The 25,450-nt window shown below is 40.6% G+C and overlaps 1 protein-coding gene across 2 annotated transcripts in view; it reads left to right on the top strand.

The window, feature by feature from the left end:
• The first annotated feature begins 6,249 nt into the window (after window positions 1-6,249).
• The window catches only part of LOC106655073 (solute carrier organic anion transporter family member 3A1), a 30,183-nt gene continuing 10,982 nt past the window's right edge, over window positions 6,250-25,450 (top strand). The window contains exons 1-2 of one of the 2 annotated variants that reach the window (XM_014375273.2): window positions 6,250-7,563; window positions 25,315-25,358. The gene's annotated coding sequence lies outside the window, so the exon portion shown is untranslated. Of the gene's footprint in view, window positions 7,564-24,348; window positions 24,449-25,314; window positions 25,359-25,450 lie in introns of those variants that run through there. The other variant, XM_014375272.2, reaches the window with a different exon arrangement.

Here is a 25,450-nt window from a genome sequence, read left to right as displayed (position 1 = left end):
TAAAATGAAAAATTATACGGTCTACCACGTAAACTTTTTTCGGACTAAACGGCAGACGATACCAAATTTCCATATTATATAATACTAATAATTTTAAAATTCTTCAAATCCTAAATTATTTAAATTGAATAGAGTTGAATGATTTGAATAATTCGTCTGCACAGCAAATTCGCGTTAAAAGTTGCCGGACATTTATAAATTTGAGATATTCTGCACAATTTCTGATCGGTGAAAGAGACACTGCCAAAATAGCTCAAAATTTTAACCTTAGTATAGCAGTAAAAAACGAGGGCTAGTGCGATAAACATCGCGTTTCCTTATTTGCATGAACACGCACGTGTAGAACAACGCGTTTACGTCTCTCTCTCTCTCTCTGTTTCGAGATGCTGCTAGTGGAAAAGCCGAATCTAAGCGTGCACACATAAAATGCATATCCCCGAGCTACAGAGAGAAAGAGAGAGAGAGACCGAGGGCCACGTGAGTTTGCGCAAATTTTCATCAGTAAGTAACGTATCTGGGCCGGATCGTCTGCCGCTTGCGTTCTCCATTAAATTGTCTTGCTGCGGCAACCGTTACGTAACGATCACATACGTTTTGGAGAAGAGCTGCGTGCAAATGAGCATGAGCTTATGATGTCAAGCTACTGCTGCGCCAAAATATTTTTACCCCTTCTTAATTTATTGTGCTGGAAAAAGTCATGGATCACGATCGTGAGACAATGATTTTATTACAGTTTGACGACGAAAATATTTAATTTCAATCAAGATCGCAAAATCTTGGCCGATTGTAAATATGCCGAAAAATAAATTTTTTTGATACTTTTTATGTCAATAATTCGTTTTTAGGAAAGAATAATTGTTATCCAAAATAGTCACGTTGTAGTTTAATAAGAGGATTTTTTTATTATGGCAATAGAGAGGTGAATGACTCTTGTAAAGCATGGACCTTCACCCAGATATAAAGGTTACTGTAAAGTTTAATTTCAATTTATTATAAATGGTTTCATGAGTTTATAACTTGCCGATCCACTCGATGAATAGTTATTTAACAAAACAAGTGTAACAGGGCATAAATTGAACAAGAATCATTGTGCTCGATGAACTAGTATCGCTTATAGGCTCTCGTTAAAATAAAACGTATGAAAACTTGATAAAATGATACAAAATGTCTTGAAGTTTCATTTTTACATGAAGGTAAAAAAGCTTGAATATTTTCCTTAAAAGAACATGCTATTCGGTAATATGCTTTTGATCAAATTGAATCGAAACGAGACTTGAAATAAAAGCTCCATTTTTATATATTCATAAGAAAAAAACGTACCGGCGAAGAGCAATATGCTGTAAAGTCTGCGAATATTATTCACCGCGTTGAAAACAATTCAATGTATAAATTACGATTAAAATCTTTATCTTCTATAAATATTCACACATACATGGTCTGAATTTGGGTCGCTAGTAGTATATACTTGGAGCGCAGTGTACGACCTAAGTATGTGCGCGGGCATATTATATTATACAATTGCTCTCGGTACAAGCTTTATGTGCTCCGCCACATCGTCGTGTGTGCGTATATATAACGTGCACTTATACACTGGTACATGCATGAGTACACGTATTGGTAAGCGAGTACATATATGTGTGTAGCTACTGCACTCACTGCCTGCGAGCGCACTTGTGTATTGTGTTTTCGCGAACTTTATACATGCTATATGTGTACGCGACTGCGCGTCGATGCACTGCTCCCATTGACAATAATAATGCGCTGCACTGACAGTATCAATCTATGCTTCTTGTTAAACGAAAGTGTCGACGATTATTTCCCATCCAATCCGTATTTAATGTTCACTTCTATCTTTTTTTTTCGTATACGAGAATTGTACGTATAGATCGAGTGCGTTTTGATCTTTCATATTTTCCATCGCTTCGTTTGCTGCCGTCCGTATGCCTGCAGCGCCTGGCGGGTTAATGCTTCCATGCCCATGAATCGATGACAATTCCATTCATTTCCCAAGCTCAACGCTTAGCTTCGATGTAACAATTTTTTTTATTTTGCCCATTAGCTAGTTGCACGTGCATTTTTACAGTCGAGTTCCCTCTTATGAATTCAGTTACGCTCGTAAATATATCCAATAAAACTCGGGATTTTTACTGCGGCGAAAAAGATACACGTGCAATGACTGATTAATTATATGAAAATTATAAATTTACGAACGAGTACTTCATGCCCGCATATTGATTGTATTTTATTGTATGATATCGATTCATGAGAATTCATGGAATGATAAACGTTTTTAGATAAACTTTTCGATTAGTTTCGATACGAACCTCGATATTTCCCTTTATATAATAATAGACGATAATATATACTTTTATAAAATACTATAGTTAAGGAACTATTTGAATTATGATAAATATATATGCACACTATTCAGATTGTTTTTAATTTATTCAATAATCTTTCTTTATAAACATATTTGTGGAAAAATGATCTTCTCGTTAATGCAACAAGAATTTCAAGTATGAGCCTTCGAATTTTTTCCCCCCATGAAAAGGTTTTTGAGTAAATCGATAAACTTTTTCCCGTTTTATTCGACTTCATTCTACCGTACAAGCTTGATATACCCTTGCCTCGTATCAAGGTCGATCTTACAAAATGTTTTTTACCCTCTATTGAATATTGAGCTTCGTTCGTTATCATGTATTGTACACCAATAGATATTTCTCAAAAGACACCCTGCAGGTATCGATGTGAATTGTTTTCGAGGCATTTTTCACCTCTATAATATTGTATGTTTCTTAAACATTATCATTTTGCAAAGTGAAGGTGAAATAATGGTTTATAGAATGAGCTAAAAAAGATCATGCATTTCAATCTCAGCTAGTTGTACGTAACAGGTCTGTGCCAGGAGATACAAGAAAATTCAAGTCCAATGTTGAAAATTAAAAACAGTGCGTAGACTGGCATGCTCTACTCAAGTCCAAGTGTACGCATGCTCATTTTAGATCACAGTCAAAGACGAAGTGTCGATCATATGTGTTTGATGATCTCGTTACGAATTGTTTGAACCGAGATTCAGGTTTGTTTGAGAGTTGATTTTAATATGTTTTAATAAATAAAAGAACTTACATTGAATTTATAATTAAAATAGGATGCTTATTAAAATATTATTTGTTAGACCATAAAATCAATAAGTTTCTTCCATATGCTTACAAGAGTTGCAAATAGCCGTGCAAAGATGGTGGCATGAGAAACTTAATCGCAGGATGTGTGATAGATTCGATATGGTTTTGTGTCGATGACGCAGTCGAGAATGCGTTTAACTGGAGAAAAAAAAAATCAGCAAAGCAGTGCGCGTAATAGGGTGTGTATACCCGGCGCTACGTAGGCAGAATAGAAGACGCAGCGAGCTTTGGTGCAACGATCTGTTCTAGCTGCGTACATACAAAAGTGCTTTTGAATGCACGCGGCGAAAGCTGGGCGCGGATCGGATCGCCGAGTACAGAATCAAAGAAGAAACTGTCGCGCGCTATTCGGCGTAAAAGAAGAGAGCGGCGAGCTCGAGACTTGGCACGAACAAGTTGGTGATTCGATCGATCGCTCGCTGGGGCCGTGGGTGCGTCTTGGGTCATTCGCTTGGACAGGTTCCAAAGCGCGTGTATCGTAGCGATCGCGATCGGAGTCGATGAATCGGCAGCTCGCGAGTTCCGAACGGCCGATGAGTCGCTGCTGGCCCGGGACATCCGTGCCACGCTTGGAAGAAAAGTAGCATCCCTTTGGCGCAAGTCCCAGTCATATTTGAAAAGCACAATTGCAGTTGGCGCACGAGACTCGCGCAGTGTCGAATACGCACTCGAGTTGCGTAACGGAAGCGGCGCGACAAGAAATGAGCCGAGAAATCACATCGCGGCGGCCTGGCGCATTCTCATTCTCTCTCATTCTCTCTCAGCTGCACAATAACACACACACACATACACACATGTATATAGAAGTCGGAGCAAGATACGATTGCTCTGCGTCGAGTCTCGGGTGCTGCGCGCTAAACTCCTAGTTCGATTGCGCCATCGATAGACTTACTCGGCGCAGTACGTACACAAGCGCACATACTCCATATAGTTGGCTGACACGTACGTTGGCTTTATGCGCGACTATCGACGCGCTGCAATTATTATGATCGGCATGTGTTTGCGTTGCGAGAGGCTCTTTGATGATCTATTTATCGTTTATTCTCCCTCGCTCCCTTTCTCGCGCTCTACTGTTTGCGCTGCACGGCGCGTTATGCAATTTGGCCGAATAGCCGGCCAGTAGGCAGTAGTGCGTGTAGCCGTATCGCGAGCCAGAGTCGCGCGCGCTGATACCAAGACCAAGAGCCGCTAACGCAGAGACAAAACATCGTACAAATATTTTTCGTCGTGTCAATTAAATGCCTGCCTTGTGTTCGTACTTGTGTTTCAGATAAAACTTATATACTGCAGCTGCCGCCGCTGGTCTGACCACATGTTGCGCACTCGCGACTCGCAGCTCAAGGTATGTCGCATGGGCACCAAACTTTATCTATACGTCGACTATTTTTTGCTCTTACGAACGTTCCTTTCCTTTTTTTTCTAACCCTCCAGCATAATTTCGTGAAAAAGTAGCTGGAATACATTGTGAGAGGGTGCGCGCTTACGACTTACCGTGCGGCTTCGTCGCGTACTTTTCGTGTTTCTTTTTCTTTCGAATCGTTACTTGTGACGCGTCCTACTTCGACCATCGTATAACGGCTGAGCGAATCGTAAAAGTATACAGGACGTACTTGCTTGAAAAAACCAAAGGTTCAGCCGTGATTTTTCATGCCGTCTATAGCTTCCGTCTCGACTTTATCAGATTCATAATTGTGATACGTTTAATGGGTCATTCTCGGATTATCCTGCTTTTGCTTTGGCCAGTCTAGAATATCTTTTCTATATACGAAACGAAAAAAAAAACGATCGATACGATAGAGGGTTCTTATCGGATCAGTTTTTTTCGAGTAAAAGCTCGGTTTTGACGTGTTTCCTGCTCGAAATAAACCAAATTATAATATTATAGGGTGGTGCAAAATCCGTGCACTTTTACAGGCACGTAAAGCATACATATACGTGGTGGTGTTCACGTGCTGCACACGATTCTCGAGTCGGTCTAAATTCGAAATTATTCGCAGCTCTCGAATTATCTGCGCAATTGTAGCGCACGTTTGCATGCGAATCGGTAAATGAAGATTGCCAAGGGTCACAAGATATTATGACTCTTGATACTCATTGTAGCCACTTTTGACAGGCATCTCTCTTTTTGACAGCTTTGCGCAAGATGTAATCGTCTTAAGCTCTTTAATGAAAGCGAAAAAACACCAATTACTGGAAATTTGTTTACTAATTGTTTTGAATGTACGTGTAGTGGTAAATGCTCGCTTTTGAGAATTTTTTCGCGAATCAACGGGTTTCAAAAAAAAAAAAAATAAGAAGATATGGAAAACATTTCTGTTGGACGGCGCGCGTCATAAAGCATCCTATATCTGGAAGAATGACGCACGACATCCTTACATCGAAACAACCACCCCAGAGTTTTTTTTGCCCAACGATCGATGCGTGAAAATCTGATGAAAATCCAGCTGGTAAGCGCGCGGATCCCATATAATCCGCTGGAAAAGACCGTCGCCACCGCGCATACTTGCAGGCAGTGTACACATACACGAGGCATACGTATATATTTGCGCGCAGATTGTCAGACAGGCGCATGAGGCCGAGACTGTGCGCGCGAGAGACCGAACGACCGAGAGACCGAGAGAGAGAGAGAGAGAGAAAAAGAGAGACGAGGCGAGAGCTGCGATCTAGAAGCAGCAGCAGCAGTTCGACCTCTCGGGTATACATATAGAAAGAGAGTTTCGGTTTCGTTTTCGCTGGCGCGCGCTACGTAAGTGTACGAGTCGTTCGGGCTCGGGAGCCGTGCGCTGCACAAGCACAAGCACAGGCTGCTGTGTAGGTATAGCTGCTGCTGCACGAGTGGCGGCGACGGCTGCGGCCTGGCGGTGGCGGCGGCGGCGCGCGCATATATTCTCTCCTCGCGCAAAATATTCGCACAGAACGAGACTCGGAGCACAGCGCCGCTTTGAATTATACGCGCACGGCCAGTCAGTCAGTCGCGCGCTAACCGCGTTGTAGCGCGCACTAACTTTTTACCCGGCCTGCTGAGGTGCGTGTGTGCGTGTGTATGTGCGTGTGATTTATATACCTACACCTATATATAATATATATTTATATTACATATATAAAAATATACACCAACCGAGAGAGCAGAAAGCCACGACAAAGTCGAGCTTACATACGCATCGGTCTGCTTCGACCCGACTTTTCTTTTTTTTCGTATAATATACATTACCTTATCGACGTTGCATTGCCGCCACCACCGCTGCTTTTGGCATTTATTAAACGTTGATAATATTCGCAGTATAGCCGTGGTAGTTGTGCACATGTAGCGGTGTGCGTGAGCTTAAACTGTGCCGCAGATAAGTTTGTTGATCGACGCCTCGCGATCGACCTCGCAAGACATTTATATACCGGGCAAATATAATAATTTACCGACACAAGTCGCAGAGTTTAGCAAAAAATATATTGTATCGTGAAAAAGGAGACAAATAGAGAGGGGCAAAGTTTTGGAGGCGCAGCGCAACGAGCGAGTTCTCGCAAAGGAAAGCGAGAAGAGAGTCAGATAAGAATAAAATAATCCCGGTCGCAGTGCGCGCTACGCAAAAGTCTCTGGTGCAAGTACGATATTTTACGCACGCGGGTCCGACAACGACGCTCGCGCCGGTGCACTTCGCCGCCGATGGGAATAGAGACTTTCCCGGAATAGAAGACGCTGCTCGCGAGCGGCTAAACATTCGGCGCCGATCGAGAGCCAAATCGGAAGAGTTCAAAGATTTGCGCGCGCCTGGAAAAGCTCTAGCGGTTCGGCTATACACGAGAGCTCGGCCAGCGCGGCGTATCCGATATATAGGAAAAAAGGAAATATATAGCAGCAGGTCAGAAGCCCGACGTCAAGGCCCTGTCGGTCGACGTTAACGTAAAGTCGCCGTGGCGTGGCGTGCATCCGTCGTCGGTCGAGTCCATGCGCTGCAGCTCGAGCAGTGGCGGGCGTGACCTTTGACCCAGTCTCTCTCTCTCTCTCTCTCTCTCTCTCTCTCTCTCGCTCTTTGGAGTACAATACACAGTGCCGTGTGTCGTGACTATCAGTGGCGCAGCAGCGGAGTAGTCTGGACAGCCACGTGCGCATACTCTCTAGTAGCGGCGGCGGAGCAGCGAGAGCAGTGTGTGCGTGTGCTTGCAAAGCTCTCTCGTCCCCCCCGGACGACGAATACGAGACAACAGAAGCAGCTCGCTCGTTTGTTGACTTTTGCCGCAGCCCGAGAAACGATATGCCATACGGATCGTCGTCGCTGCCTCGGCGCTTCTCTATGCAATAGAGCCAGCAGCGACGCGGGGCCACGAGCTGCGCTCCAACTGCTCCTTAAACTCGAAGCTTGCGAAGCTCCGTTCTCCGACAACACAGGTATGATTTAGCCGATAGTCCGTACAGCAACGTAGCTTCGTAGCTACCTTCGCGTGCGAATATACTAGCTGGTATCGATTATTAGATTGAAGCCGTTTGGCTATATACGTATACGGCGCCGCGCGATGCGTGGGCGGCGCTGACCTATTACGAGCGAGCCACAACTACCTAAATAAGTCAGCCTATACGTGCGTGCGTACTCGTGCTCGTCGTGCTTCTGCGTGTAGCGTGTGTATGCCAAATCAAAACGAACGAGGCTGAAACTGCTGCTTCTATCGGCCTTACCTGGCTGCGAGGCAAAAGCGATAATGAACTTTTAACTGAGCTACCTGCACCTATACGTACTACGGCTTCTTTCGAGCTACTACAAACGATTTTTACCCAAAAACTAGTACGTTTGCGCTCGATCGTCGATTGTTGTATTTATACGAGATAAGTAACTACTCGAGGCCTCGCATGCACTAAGCGTGCACACTCACACACTCACAGACGAGTACACGGCTACTCTAAGGTGAATGAACTGGCATAGTAAATTGCACGATTCTCGTCGGCCTTCGCGTTTCCGCTACGTATTTAAACAATCTCTCTGAGAATATGAAGAAAAAAGAAAAAATTACAGCTTTATGAATTCGATCGGTCATTTTCGCAATAGCTCCTTCGACGTGCAAGAAAAAAGTCGATTTTTCAATCGAAAGGATGGCTTTTTTCCACGAGCTCTATACATTGAAATTCTCTCGATAAACGGCAACTACTTAACGAGTATTGGCCGCATTTTATTTACTTATTTTTTGTCGCTACACGACGAATCTTGAAAAAGCTCCGTTTAAATGTCCGATCGACTGCGATAATTATGACTTTTTTGCGCGCGCGAAAATAACACGATCGAGTGAAAGTAAAATGCGTCTCGCGCTCGGCGCCGCGATTTATAAAAGTAACTGTATTTTATGCGTATACGTGTCTGCGTATAAACATTGCACATGTGTGCGTGTGTGCACTTAACCGCGCGTGAGAGAGAGAGAGAGAGAGAGTACGCGTACAATATACCCTACTGATCCATATTTGCATAAGCCCAAGCTTTCGTACATTAATGTGTTCGTTTTCATTGCGGCGCTTAATTTTTCCACCTTGCCTCGAATCGATGGCGGTGCGCAGCCTTGAGAGAGAATATTGTCCCCGCGGCGAGCAACATTTGCACGTGTATACCATTGCAATTTGAAGCAGCTCGACGCCTCGACGTTTAAATCATCTCTTTTTTTTTCTCATTTCGCGCATTTACCCAACGCAAAGACACTGCGGCCACGAAATCAGCGTTTCTTTGAAAGCCAACTGCATAAATATTAATGTAATATTCGGTATATAACAGTAATGTATTATAAACGAACGTGCCGATTTGCACTGAGCGCGCGCGCGCGCGGACGAAGAAATGAAAGGCCCCTTATCGAAAAATGAAAAAAAAAAAGAGAATCACGCCTCGATGCGAGCTCATTTTTTTCCTTCGGCTTATGTACATAATGCACCTCTTTTCAGCTCTTATCTTTTTCTTTCTTTCGCTCTTATTCGATTTATATTATTGCTGGCGCAATTTGTCTTTTTCGTCCTCTTTGGCGCGCTGCTGCGTCACAGTAGCGCGAGTGAAAAGAGAAAGAAAGAAGGTAACCAGGTTTCGTTTCATTTTTCATTTACTTTTTTCAACTCGTTGTTTTACGCATGCAGATGCGTTTATATGTATATAATATGTACGTGCGTGGACGAAGTAGTGAGAGAGAGAGAGGAAAAAACGCCGAGGTAAAAGTCCACTCATGCGGTTGGAAAAAAGCTTCTTCGCTCTGTGTATAGTCTCTGCGTCAATTCGTTTTTAACGTGTCATGTGATAATTGCTTTTCAATGCTGATGTTCCTGGTATTTTTCGACAGCCAATTCGTGTAGCCGCGCTCGGTCTATTTTTTTAAAGCCAAAAAAAATGCTTTTCTCCGACGTTTCTCTCAGCTTCAATAATACATAAACCAAATATTCGCATTCGTCCTAAAAAAACATGGTCGGCTCGATCGCGATTTAAATGATGCACCCGGTCGAAATTTTTATCTGAAAGCGGCGCGTCTCTCGCGAGCCGAGATAGCACGTGTGTTTGTCGTTCGAGGCGACTCGCTATCATATCTTCTTTTTTTTTCGCGAAATTCATCGATACACCCATTTGCGCAGCATCGGAGCTTTATTCGCAGGAAAACTTGAAAAACAATCGGAGAGCTCGAAACTCTTTGCACTATCAATCAAACTATTTACGAGTACAGCCGCGAACGCGCTCGAATCGGTTGGGCAAAAGCAAACTGAAACTGCATGTAAAATGTTTGCGCTCGGAGCCGGTTCGCCGGCAACCGAATGGGACCCTCGGCTTCTTTCGTATTATTATTCTCCTTATACGCTTGGCGCGCGCATAATAGAACTAGTCGCCGGCGACGAAGCATCTAATATTCGTCTGGATTAGACTATCTAAGCGAGTCTTATAACTTGACTCGGAGTCGTCGTCGTCGTCGTGCGTCGCCTTGGCCTACATGCATTCTCGCCATCGTCTCTATAATATATGTGCTCACATACTATAAGAAAGAGAGACTAGGTACTGCGCTCTGTGCACTGCTCGTATGCTGTTGCTACTGTTGCTGCTCCGTAGCTCCGAGTCTAGGCGCGTGACTTTTGCGCGTATTACGCTAATTACGAAATAGAAATTCATCCGTGGCAATCGATATTCAATGCGCATTATTATGACAACTAACCAATACGTAATAGTATAGTTACTATTTGGCTATCATTTTTTTCATGCCATTGTGTGGCTACCAGATGCAGTTTTCTTTCGATTACGAATCAGAAAATGTTACGTATGTGAAAAATGTTTTTAGCCTTATTGTTTATGAATACGTTTCAATCAATAGATAGAAATTCGTTGCCTCACTGCTCTCGACCAATCAATAATTTTGACGTTCGACTCCCGAAAGCGAACAGAAATAGATTTCACTTTTGCAATCTCTGCAGGCAAATATTATACGTCTGAAAATAATCAATACCTAGAAATTCGCAAATGATCAGGTATACGAAACAAAAAATGTAAAATTATGCAATGAAAAATTTTTGATGATTATTTTTTATCCATTACTAATTCTGATATTTAATTTTGACCGTAGAAACAGGTGACACCGATTGAATCACCACCTTCAAAGTTCAATAAAGTTTCAAATACTATAAACACACGTGAGTGAGTTTCTACAGCCATTACACATACCAATTTAGTGTATTTCTATTTTTAAGAAAAAGAACATCTTTTTCACCTACTTAAGAAAGCTTTTAAAAAGAAGCTCCAAGACAAGAGGCTATAATATTTTCTACCAAGCTTGAAGAAGCTTTCAGAGTAAACTCACATACAGAATAGTTGTATAGGAAAAACGTAGTTATACCGATGGAAGGTGATTTTTTTTTCTTTTTTATTGTCAAGGGAGAGAAAAAAATACGACAAACTCGTACAAAGTGTACATGTGTGCATGCGTGGCGTATATATATTGTGCGCAGATTCGATTCGTTCTCGATTAAAAATAGAACTTTAAAGGTTAGTGTACCGAAGGAATTCAAAATAAAATCGCTATACGCGGCCTAGCAACGAAAGAGTATATTTTTACCGGGCCCGACAATCGTATCGTCGTCTGTGTATGTGTACATGCGTGTGTGTATTGAATGAGGTTAACACTGCACGAACGAGCGAAAAAGAGACGCGACGCTAAAACGCAACGATGCCACGCGATCTGTTTGAGCTTTTAGGAGGAAATTTCCTCGAGCGCCTCACGCTGATTTGGTGATTAATGGCTTTGTTTATCCTAGCTGACTCACGAAATTTTTTTTCGTGCGCCAATCTCCGTGGCCGCGCGAGCACCAGATAACAATCCCAATCATTTTGGGATCGACGTGTTTATGTTATTTTTCATATTTTTCCCAAGTCTGGATCGCACGCACGATGTGCATTCCCAATGTTAAAATAATAACGTTTTACATCGATTGGTGTTAACTTTTAGCATCATTTTTTGTATATTACACGAGAGATACGATGCGCACGAGCGCAAAAAATAAGTGAGAACGTAGTATTGTGTCTTACCTTGAGGAAGAGAAAGAGAGAGAGAGAGAGAGAGAGAACAATTTTGAGGCGTGAAAATAGGGGGTGCGCGTACTTACGTACTCTCTTTGCTTCAAGTGTTATGTTACCTACGATCAAAGCAGATCTCGCATGAAACGCGACCCCTACCGAAGGACTCGTGCGTGAAAACAAAAAACAAAAAAAAACGGAAAATAATACGCATTTACAGGTAATATGATGGCGCACATGTTTAAAATACATGCGTATCTCCTCTGAAACAAGCAAAGATTTTACTTTTGGCACGTATGATTCTTGCGCAATCGAATACATAATTCGACTCTCGCGAAAATGATAAAAAATTTCAGGAGAAAAATCGAAAAAAACTCGGCCGAGCATCAATCGTAGTCAATACAATTGAAAAAATTGCCCTCGATGATAATACCATTGTAAAAAATGCGAACCCAACTGTAGCCGAGTTGAATCGATTTACATTTCGAAGCGTTTATATTTAAACATCTGCGTTTCCTCGTGCGCGCAGTTTCTTACGTATATTGCGCCCGAAGATTGAAACTCGTCCAGTTTTTTTTTTTTTTTTGATTGCAGAAAGCGCATACATGAATTTTTTCCGAAATCTTTCCCCATGCGTTTGATAATGATTGCATGGATATATACTCACAGATAAGCTATTTTGGCAAACTCTGGGCGTTGCAGCGGCGGATCGTTTTTTTTTTATTTTTTTGCGTCGACTACGCCGGTCGGCGCGTTTGTTTGTTTTCACGCTTGAGCGCGTTCGCTCGCGACTGCGCGGAATCTTTATTTTTTAATATTCCGTCTGTTGCGACGAGTTTCGTTGTGGCGTCCCCGATTACCGCATTTAACTTGCAGACTTGCGACTTTGGTATAATCGCCGAAATTTTAACTTATCTAAATTATTTGTTTTCTGCGCCGATGTTTAACAGAAAATTTGCATAACTTTTCAAATGCACGCCCAACAAAGCAAACATCCTATTTGAATGATACTTTGGTCATTTAATGTGCGTTGGCTCGAAAATTGCGATACGTCGGTGGCATATTTACACGAAAAACACGTGTGAATACAGAGACGAAATAAATTAAAATTCTCGATGACAATACACTTGTTTTAATCAATTACTTGATTAAACGAAGCTCGCGAAAATTCTAAAAAGTCTTATTAAAATATTTGTCAGGGTTACGCTTACGAAAGTAAAAAAGCACGGAGAAGCAGAGATTGTGAATGTCGAAAAAAATGAAGGAAAAAAGAGGATAAAAAATGAAAAAAGTGCGAGCTATTATCATTTATGCATTCGCTCACATGCAGTCACGAAAAGAAGAAGACGAAGGAAGAAGAAAAAGAAGCTGCAGCGAGTCTTGGAATGCACCGGTTCAGAGGGAAACGATAGAGAGGAAGAAAGAGAATTCGACGATTATATATTATAAGAAGGACGAAAGAAGAAGCGGAGTAGTAGGAGCGGGAGAAACCTGCACCCACAGCGGGCCGCACGACTTTTTTTTGACGAAAAATATGCCTCTCGTCTGCTGCTGCTGCTGCTCGGCCGAAAACATTCGAGATTGCGCATCTTTGGGGATTTTTTCGCTGAACTCTTGCACGTATATGGGGGATATAAAAGCGCCGGGGCGTCGTCTTGTTTCTCATGGAGCATCGGCACACTTTCGACAGTTGGCACGGGCTACGAGAGGTTGAATTTTGCGCGAACGAGCCGATTTTCGGAGCAATCGCGGAATCCGGCGCATCTCTCGTGGTCAGTCGATCGCACAAAGTACGTAGAGCAGCGCATCGGATGTGTCGCAAGTTTAGCATCGCTCGCGCTATCGCAGATGGCATATAAACATCGACGTCGCTACATATGTACGCGTCTCGAGTGGTATCATCACAATGTTATAAACACTATGGCACACGTTTAAAGGAAACACACGTAAATGCCTCGTCTCTCTCTCGCGACGACAGCAGCAGGCCTAACAGAGCTCGAGCTTCCACGCAGTGCAGTCGTTGTGTCGCATCAAGCAGCAGCAGCAGCTACAGCAGCGGCAGTTGTAGCAGTAGCAGCTCCAAGCGGCATAAGGCTGAAAACGAGTTTGCAAACGTACAGCAGTCCTCTCCCTCGTGCCCGAGAGAGAGAGAGAGAAAGACGAGCATTTACGTGTGGCGCACGTGTGTGTGTCAGTGATGTGTATAACGTGCACGCACAGCGCCCAACGCACCGCACTATACACACATGCATACGTGCGAGAAACGTTGCCGGTCGTCGCATTATATAGCATCGAGCATGCATGTGCGCTATATGAATGTGTATAGGAGACAGTCGCTCCGTACGTCGAGTCGTGCAGCGGCTCGCGATCGCTCGCACCCAATTTATATATATACGCATCGAGAGAGGCTTGTTTTCGCGAAAAAAGCACACGATGAAATGGTAAAAACGAAAAGTGGCCCGCGCAGCACACGCCAACAGAGAGAAAGAGAGGCCTTGAAGAGGTTGTATAGAAAGCGGACGTGGGTGCGATTCCACTCTTCTGCGGCCGCGACTCATAATGTATATACATATAAACTCATTCTACGCACACATTTTCGACGAGCAGACTGCATATGCGAGGCGGACGCATTTGTCGAAGGTTCCGACCGAGAACGAGCTAACTCGACGCTGCAGCATCGATCACACCTTTCCGAGAATCGCTACTTTCCTGCGCGTCCCAGTCCCGGACCATTGCTAATTTCGATGCCGCGATGATACTCCCACCCTCCTTTGCACATGCCTCATTATAATATACATGCGTCGACGAGCCGAGAGCGAGCTTCTAACGACGAATTATGCCGACGCGATCGTCGATCGGCTCCCAAATCGTTTCGACTTTGACAATTAACGATCGTTGAGGCGCCGCGATCGACTCGGACTTGGCCTGGACTCGATCAGATCGTCGTATAATGTGCCAGCTTTGAGCCGCGATCGCCATTGTAAAGAAGAAAAGAAAAATAAAAGTCCCCGGCGCATATGTTGAACAAATATAAATGCGCGGCCAGCAATCGAGCGTGAGTAATATTTGATTAAACTTCCGCAAATTGTAATCGCCGCACGGGAAAAACAAACAGCTCTGCGACCGATGCTCGAGCGGCTATACAATGCAAGCGCGATACAACGACGTGCGTACGAAAGAGTTGCACACAAGAGCAACAACTCGACATCGTAAATAATCCCCGTATAGTAACAACTGTATATGCGTCGAATGCCTCTCTGTGCAAGAAGAAAAAAATGGAGGAAATTCGCTGCTTCTCTAATCCTAAGCGACTCGAGTTTTATATTCTAATAGCGGGTCATTGACACATCATGGCTTGCAGCGCGCGCGCCTTGATTTGCGCGAGTCGCGCACTGCGAAAATAAACATACAAACTAGATGCGCCGCTGTTGCTGCTGCTGCTACTCGAGGTATGTCGAAACGCGTGGCAGCAATAAATATATACCTAGACGCCGAGACTTGGTTTTGCATTGCTGATGCGCGCGCGACTTATTGTATAATATTCGCGATGTCGAGTTGCCCGCGGAAAAACAAACCAAACTCGGCTATTATTCGCAGTCGCTCAAAAATTTTACGAGTTTCCTCGCAGCACTCTTGTTTATAAAATCTTGAAACGAGCACACGCGGTGACGAAACCAGTTTAATATTTAAATCGGCCAAGTAGAGACAAAAACTTGTCGATCTAAAAAGGTCGATACATGCACCTTAACCCATAATGATTTTAATGTTACGTAATGTATGTTTAGTCTACTGATTGTTATTATTTTGAATTGTATACAACCATCAAGTTGTAATCATTTGATCGCGCGTGACACGAGATAAAGAATATTGTGTCTCTTTTCGCGATTGTTATGTGTTTATAATTTTTATACGCTACCGACTCAACATCAGTTATGCTCAACGAAACTTTGATAAAATTTTAACTTTAACATGGAACATCGGTAATTTATTACAACTACTTCATTACGGTTGTTTTCTTTTTACGTATACATCGAGATGGGGAACATCTTATTTGCGGACTGGATAAACTGCACTGCTTGGAAGTAAATAAAAAGTAAGAAGACTCCATATACAGATCGAACGCTGTAAAAAAATTAAAAAGGCGCGAGTTTGGAGCGGCGCACGCTAAATCATCGGGCAGATCTCGTTTTCTCCTTTGAAGTTTTTATTTCTCACAATATAGTGTATTTTATCGATATATTAAATCGGTGGTACGGACCACGCACGTGCTAGCGACCATTTAATGACTCTCTTTCTTCTTGGCTTACGTTGCATATGTATTACCATATAGGATCGACCATTGTTGCACTGACACACTCGCGCGCGCCTCAATGGAAAGTTTATAAATGCAACGACTCTGAGCGCACACTCTATTATCGCTACGAAAATTCATACGAAATTTTCAAAATTTTCCTATTCTTTATTTATGTCCTTGCTGTTTCAAAGTTTTATCGTCTTCGCCCAAAGTAGCATCTCAATCCTTGGCTCGTAAATTCAAGTCCTTATAAAAAAAGTTAAAATCTCCCAAGCCTTCCATAGACTAAGGATAAAAAATTTAATTTAGGTGTTATTAAAAATATGCATCACCGAAGATTAAAAATTTTACACCGTTGTTTTTTTATAAAAATTCCTTTCTCATAAATTTTTCATACGTAAGAAACTATTTTTCAATATTTCATGAATGTATTCGCCTCCGGCATATTGCATACGTTTTTTGACGATAACAACAACTTACTCGTTACTTTTTCTCAAAAGAATAAAACGTAAACACCTTAAAACATCTATATACTTGGTGTATTTTGTTGTATCCGAATGAAGAGTTGAACTGCACAATCGATTTGTAAAATTTTGGTGAAATTATTTGGCGAGAGTAGAGGTACCAGAGCTCGTCAGTTATAATATTTACACTCGAACGAGGCACAGAACGAGTGCATTATCAGAGTTTGGTCGCGCACTTTGCCGAGCTCAAGCGCACAAAGTGTCATTCGCCCGTCACGAATGCATGCGTGGATGCGGATGACTGATGTGTGCCGTCGTGCGATCCTGTCCCCATGATACGACGCCGTTCGCAGATGCGTATTTTATGCGAGCCGATAACAATACAAACTAGCGCTGCATATGTATTATAATGTACAAAGTGTTCTCATTCTTCTCCCGCAGCGGCAGCGGCAGATATAGAGATCGGTTATACAATCTTTGCCGCTGGAGCAGCTATCGTAATAACTCGCAGCGCCGTGCGTATGGCGAGAACGTGTGACTGCATCGTGTGCGGCTACTACTACGTCGTCGCACAGCCAAGGTGTGTGTGCGTGTGTACCATAATGCACGTAGATACGCACACGTGCACACACACGCTTGACACATTTTTCCATCTTCTGGCGAAGCGCTGCGCTTTCCTTTTCTCTCGGCGCTCTCGCTCGCTCGCGCCACCCACGCGCGCATGCGACAGACGACGCAATTGTGACACTTTTGCCATTTCGCGCGCGCATTAACTTCGCTAGCTCTCCCTCTCTCTTTTCTTTCCCTTCCTTTTTTTTTCTTCTTCTTTTAATGCGCCTCAGCGGCCGACGTTGACTTTTTCTCTTTTAGCGATGAGACTTCCCTGCGCTTGCCTGCACCAGCTTCATATTCCAATATCGATCAGACTCCAGGAATAGCAGTCGAATAAGCAACCATCTCTATATCTAAAAATATTTCGCTTTCGTAACGTACGACTCTAACTTCATTTTCCTACATCTTATGCATTATTTGTTTTTATTCATTTCTATCTACGAAAAATACTCGTTTTAAGCTTATGATAAATGAATAAAATGAATGAAAAAGATACTTTCGAAAAAATTATCAAGTTGATTCAAAAGCTAACATAAGCATCATCTACCATTGGCATCATTCAGTGAAATTGAGCAAAATTTTATTGAACAAAACAAAATATTTTACCATAACTTAATCGATGAAATTGAAAAAAATATTCATTACTCTGACGCATAAAAAGGGGTGTAAGTCACCCATGAACACTTGTAATTTTGCAACGAACATAGGTAAAATGATTGCTGGTCTGTTTCTGGCACACATGATAAAGTCAGTCGTCTCTCTTTCTTTGCCAACAATCATCATCTGTTGTAGACCTGTTGAAAGGCGTGCCGTGTAGACACACACATATACCTATATATACACAGGCATTTATAGACCCGATTCCGCAGACCATTTCTAATTCTGCGTGTCTCGCTATTATCGCTTTTTCACCGGGTAGTAGATAAAAAATGCCATATGCAACCAGATAATATTATTCTGCACAACAGCTTATTACGTTTCGTCAAAATATATGTGCAGTTCACGACTGCTTTTTGGAAAATTAATAACAGTCTATTTTAGGATGGGTCTGCCTTAAACACACGTGTGTGACAATATATCCTGCAAACCTTACATTCCCATTTACAATGACTTTTCTGTTTCGGCTGCGCAGTGACGAGCATTTTTTGTATGTTTTCTGGCCAAACATTAACTTTTGCTCAATAAAATAAAAACCGAATTCATGGTCGAAAATATTAATCATTCAATTCGTGGAGCCGAAAACAAATTTATGAGATCATCAGCGTTCACTTTTATTTTCATAATTTTTTTTTCTTCCCCAACAATATTTAAAAAGAAAAAAGTGCAGATGAAAAAAAAAAGGCAAAAGGATTGAGGCGAAGTTCAACTCGAGTCTACCAAAGAAAACTATAGCCGAACCGAGTTAGAGCGTTAAAATAAAAAATTAGTAAAGTTTCTTGGAAATTCGCTGCTGCATCGAGTGCTGCGGTGGCCCGATGCCACGCGCTCGTCCGTGTCCGTGTCTGTGTAGGTATTATAATTTTTACAAGCAAGCAGCCGTGGAGAGGAGAGCCCAAATATTCAGTCTCACGCGTGCGTGCTTGCATTCGAGAGGGGTAAACGACATCGCTTCGCGCTCGGACTTTCGGCTCCTCGGCATTCGAGAGAGGAGGTGTTGGCCGGACTCAAGGACACGTGCTGCGGCTGCTGCTGCTGCTAACTGCTGACTGCGCGCACAGCAGCAGCGTGTAGGCACAAAAAAATCTCGAATCTATAAAGATTCTTGCCAAATCTTGGTGCGGCAGTTTTATTCTTCTACGGCATTTGCTCGCATTGTCCTTCGTACGTTTTGAGACAAAAAATTTAGGATGCATTGTGAATCGTTCCGTGCATATCGCGTTCGTCCCATGTAGGCTTGAATTTCGATATCCTTCGCTATAGTTCAATGAACTCTTAAAATATTCCTACCGACAGACCTACTATTACCTCATTCGTATAAAACAGCGCCGTGTTTTTGCGAAACAAGATGAAAAATTACCGATACCGCGCGTCCAGATGCTAATTTCGTCTTTTTTTTTAGCATTCGTACGCAGTAGCAGTGTCTAGAAAAAACTTTTCAAGCGTTACGAGGATACACTTTCGTTGCACAAAAACTCGACGCTCGATGTTAACTAGTTTTAAAAAAACGTTGCAAAACCGCTGTTATATATTGTCGCGGCGATCCTATATCCATGCCAACAAACGTGGAAAATTTATTTCGAATGTCCAGAATCGAGTGGCGATTATGATTCTCGCATAAGTGCATTTCAGTTGTTTTTTAAATTCTTTTATTTAGTTGAACCACCCAAGACGATCAATAGCCTCCTTATTATCTTGACAGATGTCGCGAGGAATCTTAATTGCGTATCGGATTATATGACGTGCGGGGAACAATCGTAGCGAACTATGGATCGAGTGTCTTCTGTCGTGTCTAACGATGCCCCCTTTTTCTTTTTTTTCTTTTTAATTCTCGCTTGCGTGTATCCGCGAGGCATCTTGATTATTTACCAGGTAAAATAACGTTAACTAGTTGCGAGAAGGACGACGAGGCCGCGAATTTGTCGCTCGTGCGAGCGTTTATAGAATTACCGCGAGCAGTCGCTCGACTTCAGACCACCCTTCCGATATGTTGTGTGGCTCGAGTCCGCGTACATGACGATCCAAGCTGTCCACCAGTGCCTGCCTGCCTGCCGCGTATTTGTTTTTTATCGCCAGCTGATTAATTAAAAGCTCAAATAGATTATTCAACGCGACTCTCTCTCTCTCTTTTAATTATTTTACCTCGTCAAACATAATAGTTCAACGAACCGTTTTTGCAATGTCTGCTGTCTCGATTTTTAAAGAAACCCCGCTGCCAATTCATTGGCAAGTAGCTTCCTCTTTAAAAATAATAACTTATTTGCCAATGTTTTTATTTCTACACAACACATTATCAAACAAATTTTTTAAAAACATTTCGAAGGAAGCGAAATAAAAAAAAACCCTATTTCATTGATAGAATGTAACTTTAAAATTTTTTACAAATTTGAATGTTTTTATTTTTAAGGAGATTCGTATTCCAAGTCAAACTAAACATTTTAAAACATCTCAAACTGAATATTACTTTAAAAAGCTCTATGAGAACCTCAAGAACATCAAAATGACGGTTCCCGTAGAGTCTGTTGAAGATATATTCATTATGTTTCAGAAAACTTGTTTGATAATTTGAATTTTTGACTGAGGTACGTATCGTCTTAAAAATGCTCTTTTATCGAAATAACTGCAGATATCCTATCCTATTAGAGTGGTGAGGTTTTTAGCGTGAGCAGTTTATAAGCACTGTGATTGGTCGTTCAATAGCTTGCAATTGTTTACTGGCGCGCAAATACGAGTGTTGCAGTAAGTTGAAAAAGTGGAATATGAATCTATCGACGGCTTAAGACCCTTCGTTTATCTTATTTTTCTATTTTAAATATTAAAAAATGGCAAAGTAGGGCAAGAAAGAAGAGAGCGCGCGCAGCGCGCTGAAAGTCGGGCTGGTATTCTAATCAATTACTGCAGTAATCACAAAATGAGTTTTTTGGAATTAATCCTGGTCACGATCGACAATAAGTGCAATATATTTCGATTCGATTCAATGTCTCATATAGACATTTATTAGGACTTCAATCTCGTTTGAGAATATGGAAAAAAAATTATTCTATAACACCTGGTTCAAAAAGTAATTTTCGAACCTTACAGAGCTTCCTCGTGGAGAAAGCAAAAACGACTCGATAATCACAAGCGCATACATAAGCGGGTTTATAACTTATACATTCAGTTATTCGGTCAGATATCGTATCTGAAAAATGCATTTTACATCTGCGCCTAATAATTCATGAATTGCTTTGAAAACTACTTGAATTTTAAATCAAACCGAAGTTTGGTCTGTGTATTATTTATCAACCAGGATAAATCCTTTCAAAATCGGTACTTGAGATTTGTCGCATTTTATTGAATCTTTTACGAATCCTATGCGTTGAATGCGTTGATAATTACCACAATTATACTTATGCCCCAAGCCGATACTCTAGAACTCGTGAGCTTAATCATTATTTTGCACAGTGTAAGAGTATATAATTTCAAGTCCGTTTTAATATGCATATTAAAACGTTACGCGTTCGATAAACCGGGAGAAATTTTCCACCCGACGCAAAAATTATGTTATTTATATTATTGAACGGGTGTGATGACGATTACAATTATACTTCGATCCTTGTTCGAATAATTAAAAAAGATGTAGATCGCCTTTTCGATCTGAAGTCCACGAATTTTAGAGAAACAAAAGAAAACTCTGCCTCTCTTCACTCCGCTGGGCCGATCCAGGTCTCATATTGTTTTTTCGTGCTGACCAGTCCACTTGGTTAGGTTTGAATAGAATAAAAAATTTTATCCGTAATTGGAAATGGGTCGAAATTCTCGTTCGCCGAGAAGAAGATCTAGCCGCAGCAGGACTAGGAGTCGTTCGCGTTACAGCGGTAGAAGCAGCAGTCGCCGCAGCTATCGCTATGAGAGTGAGGAAAGGAGCAGAGAGCGAGATCGTCATCGTCGCCGCCGTCGTCATCGCAGTCGCAGTCGCAGTAGCAGTCGCGGTTATTATGATTATGATAGAGATAACCGTCGTGAGTCTTATGATAATTACAGTCGTCGTCGCGAGAAAAGGACCGTGGATATACGGAGTCGATCTCGTTCGAGGTCAGAGAGTGAGGTGTCTTATACTCCTCCGAGACGAAGCTCTAAGCGTGTCAAAAACGCGTTAATAGAGGATACAAATAGCGAGAAGGAACAGTCAAAGACTGACTCTTCCGATAAGCCTGTGGAAGGTGCTGTTTTTTCGCACAACGTAACTCATCCGAGAGGTGAGATGATTGTCGCAGTATAACCTGTCGACTTTGTCCATGAGGCAAAGCAAGCACAGAGTAAAGTCTTTATTCGATGCGCAGTTGCCGCTACGCCACCACCGGTGACATTACGCCCATCAGCTGCGGGGGATCCAAGCTCGACGCTTCAGTCATCGTCAAAAGCGAGCGATGCGGTAACTGCTGATGGAAAGGACGATTCGGATGTGGTGATTCTTGATGAGATAGCTGCTCGAGTCCTCGGTGATGATCCTAGCCAACCTCAGCAACAGAAGAACAACGTTCATCCGCAACTCATAGTAAGATGGTGTACATGGATTAACGATGGGCTTGGCAAAGACAAGCTAAGCGCGCTTTTGGAGTCATATGAGCCCATGAGTAAACTGAGCGCGCATAAAATTAATCCCGAGCTTGCGCATACGCTCTCGGATAAAGCAAAAAAGCGAGATTCCTATTTTCTCAATACACAAAAAATTGCTGGAGCTGCTTTAACATCTCTCGGATTGGCTACATCCTCTTTGTTATCCAACGACAAAGAAATTAACCGAGAATTTTTGTTGGAAAAATTAAACGATACGGGCAAGCTTATTTCTCAGCTGCATCACGGCCAGCTCGTTGGCAGGAGAGCGTGTATTATACCGTTAGTTAAGAAAAACTTGAGACAGGTTATGCATGATTTGAAATCTGATGAATTTCTATTTGGAGAAAATTTATCTTCCAACATCAAAAAATTCATCGGAGATGGGAAAAATAACCTTATTTTAGATGACTATTCTTATAAGAAAGATTTTGTTAAAAATTTAAACTCAAATCGCCCACCTGCAAAGCAAAATTATACCAATCAGGTGGGCAATCGGAAATTTTCGAATTACAAAAAGAATGCAGCCAATTCGAGACATTCGAAATCGAATTATCAAAATTCAAACAATCGGAATCCGAATTACTCTCGGAAACGTTGAAAGGAGATATAAAATTTGCCGGCCGCTTAACACATTTCGTGGAAAATTGGCATCTTTTGACGAGTGATAAGTTTGTCTTAAAATGCATCAATGGATATGAGATTCCTTTTCACAGTACTGTGTATCAATCAAAAATTCCGAAAGAGAGATTGCGGTCAAAAATTGAACAGAAAGAATTGTCAGATTCGATTTGCGAGTTATTACAAAATGGCTCTATTGAAAAGTGTGAACATGAAGCCGGCGAATTTATATCTTCTTATTTTCTAAGGAAGAAACCTGATGGATCAAATAGATTCATTTTGAATCTCGTAGAATTAAATAAATTTGTCGATAAAAGTCATTTTAAATTAGAAGACATGAAGTCTGCATGTAAATTGCTCAACCACGACGATTATTTATGTACTCTAGATTTAAAAAATGCTTTTCTGTTAGTGCCGCTATCTCGCAAGAGCAGGAAGTATATTCGCTTTGTTTTTGATGGAAATTTGTATGAGTTCGTCACGTTGCCTTTTGGTTTATGTACAAGTCCTTGGGTATTTACAAAAGTTACTAAACAAGTTTTCAAGTATCTAAGATACAAAGGGTTTCGCTCGAATGTGTATTTAGATGATGTCTTATTGTATGGTGACTCGATATTTAATTGTCAAAAAAATTTGTTATTCACCGTACGCGTTTTCAAGTTCTTAGGGTTTGTTATAAATTATAAGAAAAGCGTTTTATTGCCCTCTACGACATGCACTTATTTAGGTTTTATTATAAATTCAAAAGAATTTACAATTAAGTTAACGGAGAGAAGAATTGTGAATATGTTACAAAAGTTGAAATGTTTAAACTCTCCAAAATCTCATAAAATAAGAGATTATGCACAGCTGNAAAAAAAAAAAAAAAAAAAAAAAAAAAAAAAAAAAAAAAAAAAAAAAAAAAAAAAAAAAAAAAAAAAAAAAAAAAAAAAAAAAAAAAAAAAAAAAAAAAAAAAAAAAAAAAAAAAAAAAAAAAAAAAAAAAAAAAAAAAAAAAAAAAAAAAAAAAAAAAAAAAAAAAAAAAAAAAAAAAAAAAAAAAAAAAAAAAAAAAAAAAAAAAAAAAAAAAAAAAAAAAAAAAAAAAAAAAAAAAAAAAAAAAAAAAAAAAAAAAAAAAAAAAAAAAAAAAAAAAAAAAAAAAAAAAAAAAAAAAAAAAAAAAAAAAAAAAAAAAAAAAAAAAAAAAAAAAAAAAAAAAAAAAAAAAAAAAAAAAAAAAAAAAAAAAAAAAAAAAAAAAAAAAAAAAAAAAAAAAAAAAAAAAAAAAAAAAAAAAAAAAAAAAAAAAAAAAAAAAAAAAAAAAAAAAAAAAAAAATCCCTCCCCAAATATACATCCATAGCGATTAATAACTACATGTATAGCTCTAAAATTATGAGACCTGGATCGGCCCAGCGGAGTGAAGAGAGGCAGAGTTTTCTTTTGTTTCTCTAAAATTCGTGGACTTCAGATCGAAAAGGCGATCTACATCTTTTTTAATTATTCGAACAAGGATCTCGTATAATTGTCATCGAACTTCACTTAAGGTAAGTTCGTTTGATGTACAATTTATGTTATAAACAGAGCCGAGGAAAAGACTTATTGCGCGTGAAGATCGAGAGGGTAAAAAGTAGGCTATCATCGTGAGCTTGGAGAAAAATAAAATTGTCATTTAGTTATGGCTTTTTCAAGATCAAACTATAAGTTATCGGTGGAATTTTTTTTGATAAAAATATTGAACTAAGTCTTGCGATACTTTTATTAATAAAGACTTAATATTTTTAATATTTTTACTATAAACAAGCTCAGGTTTATATGGAGATTTCGTGACCACAATTACTAAAGAAGTTATTAATAATGAACTCGTTGAATAAATTTTAATTTTCGAAATACTCAATTAATCTTTTTAATCGGTTACAAATCAACGTCTGAAAATTTCTTACAACGAATAAGCCAAATTACGACACATCTTTGAAACTCGTGTTCATATCATAATAATACATTAATAATGAATGATTTCTTGTAAATTTTCAGGCTTGTTGTCAATAATGCTATTTTTTAAGTTCTACTGTAGCAAATTTAAGCCAAAGGAAAATAAATTTTCAACGTATTCCTTCCCAAAGTCCATTTTTCACTCGCGATAGTTCTCTTAACTCGATATATCATACTATTATTAGTATGAAGTTTTTAATGACCTTCAAAGCTGATCATTGATTTGTCATATTTACACAATGCATAAAGTTGTCACTTGCACCAATAACACCAGGTTAAACCTTGATGTTGTAAGGTGCTAAATTATTTTCGCTTCAATGAACAATGATAAACTTTCCAAAATTTTGCATTTATATCGCTTTCAAAACAGGTGTACGATTGATAATTGAATTAACAATCCATTATTTCTTGTTATTTATAGGTTCAAACAATTGGCCGCCACTGTCTCAATAGTCTCAATTTTTGGTGAGTTAATCGAATACAAATAAAAAACATCTTTAATCACTGCTTTTCGTGCTCGTAACGCCGTAATTCACCATGTCATTGGCACAACTGTG

The sequence above is a fragment of the Trichogramma pretiosum genome, unplaced genomic scaffold (assembly GCF_000599845.2).
Source record: "Trichogramma pretiosum strain Unisexual culture from Peru unplaced genomic scaffold, Tpre_2.0 scaffold99, whole genome shotgun sequence".
NCBI classification, from domain to species: Eukaryota; Metazoa; Arthropoda; class Insecta; order Hymenoptera; family Trichogrammatidae; genus Trichogramma; species Trichogramma pretiosum.
This window is presented reverse-complemented; position numbering and strand designations above follow the sequence as displayed.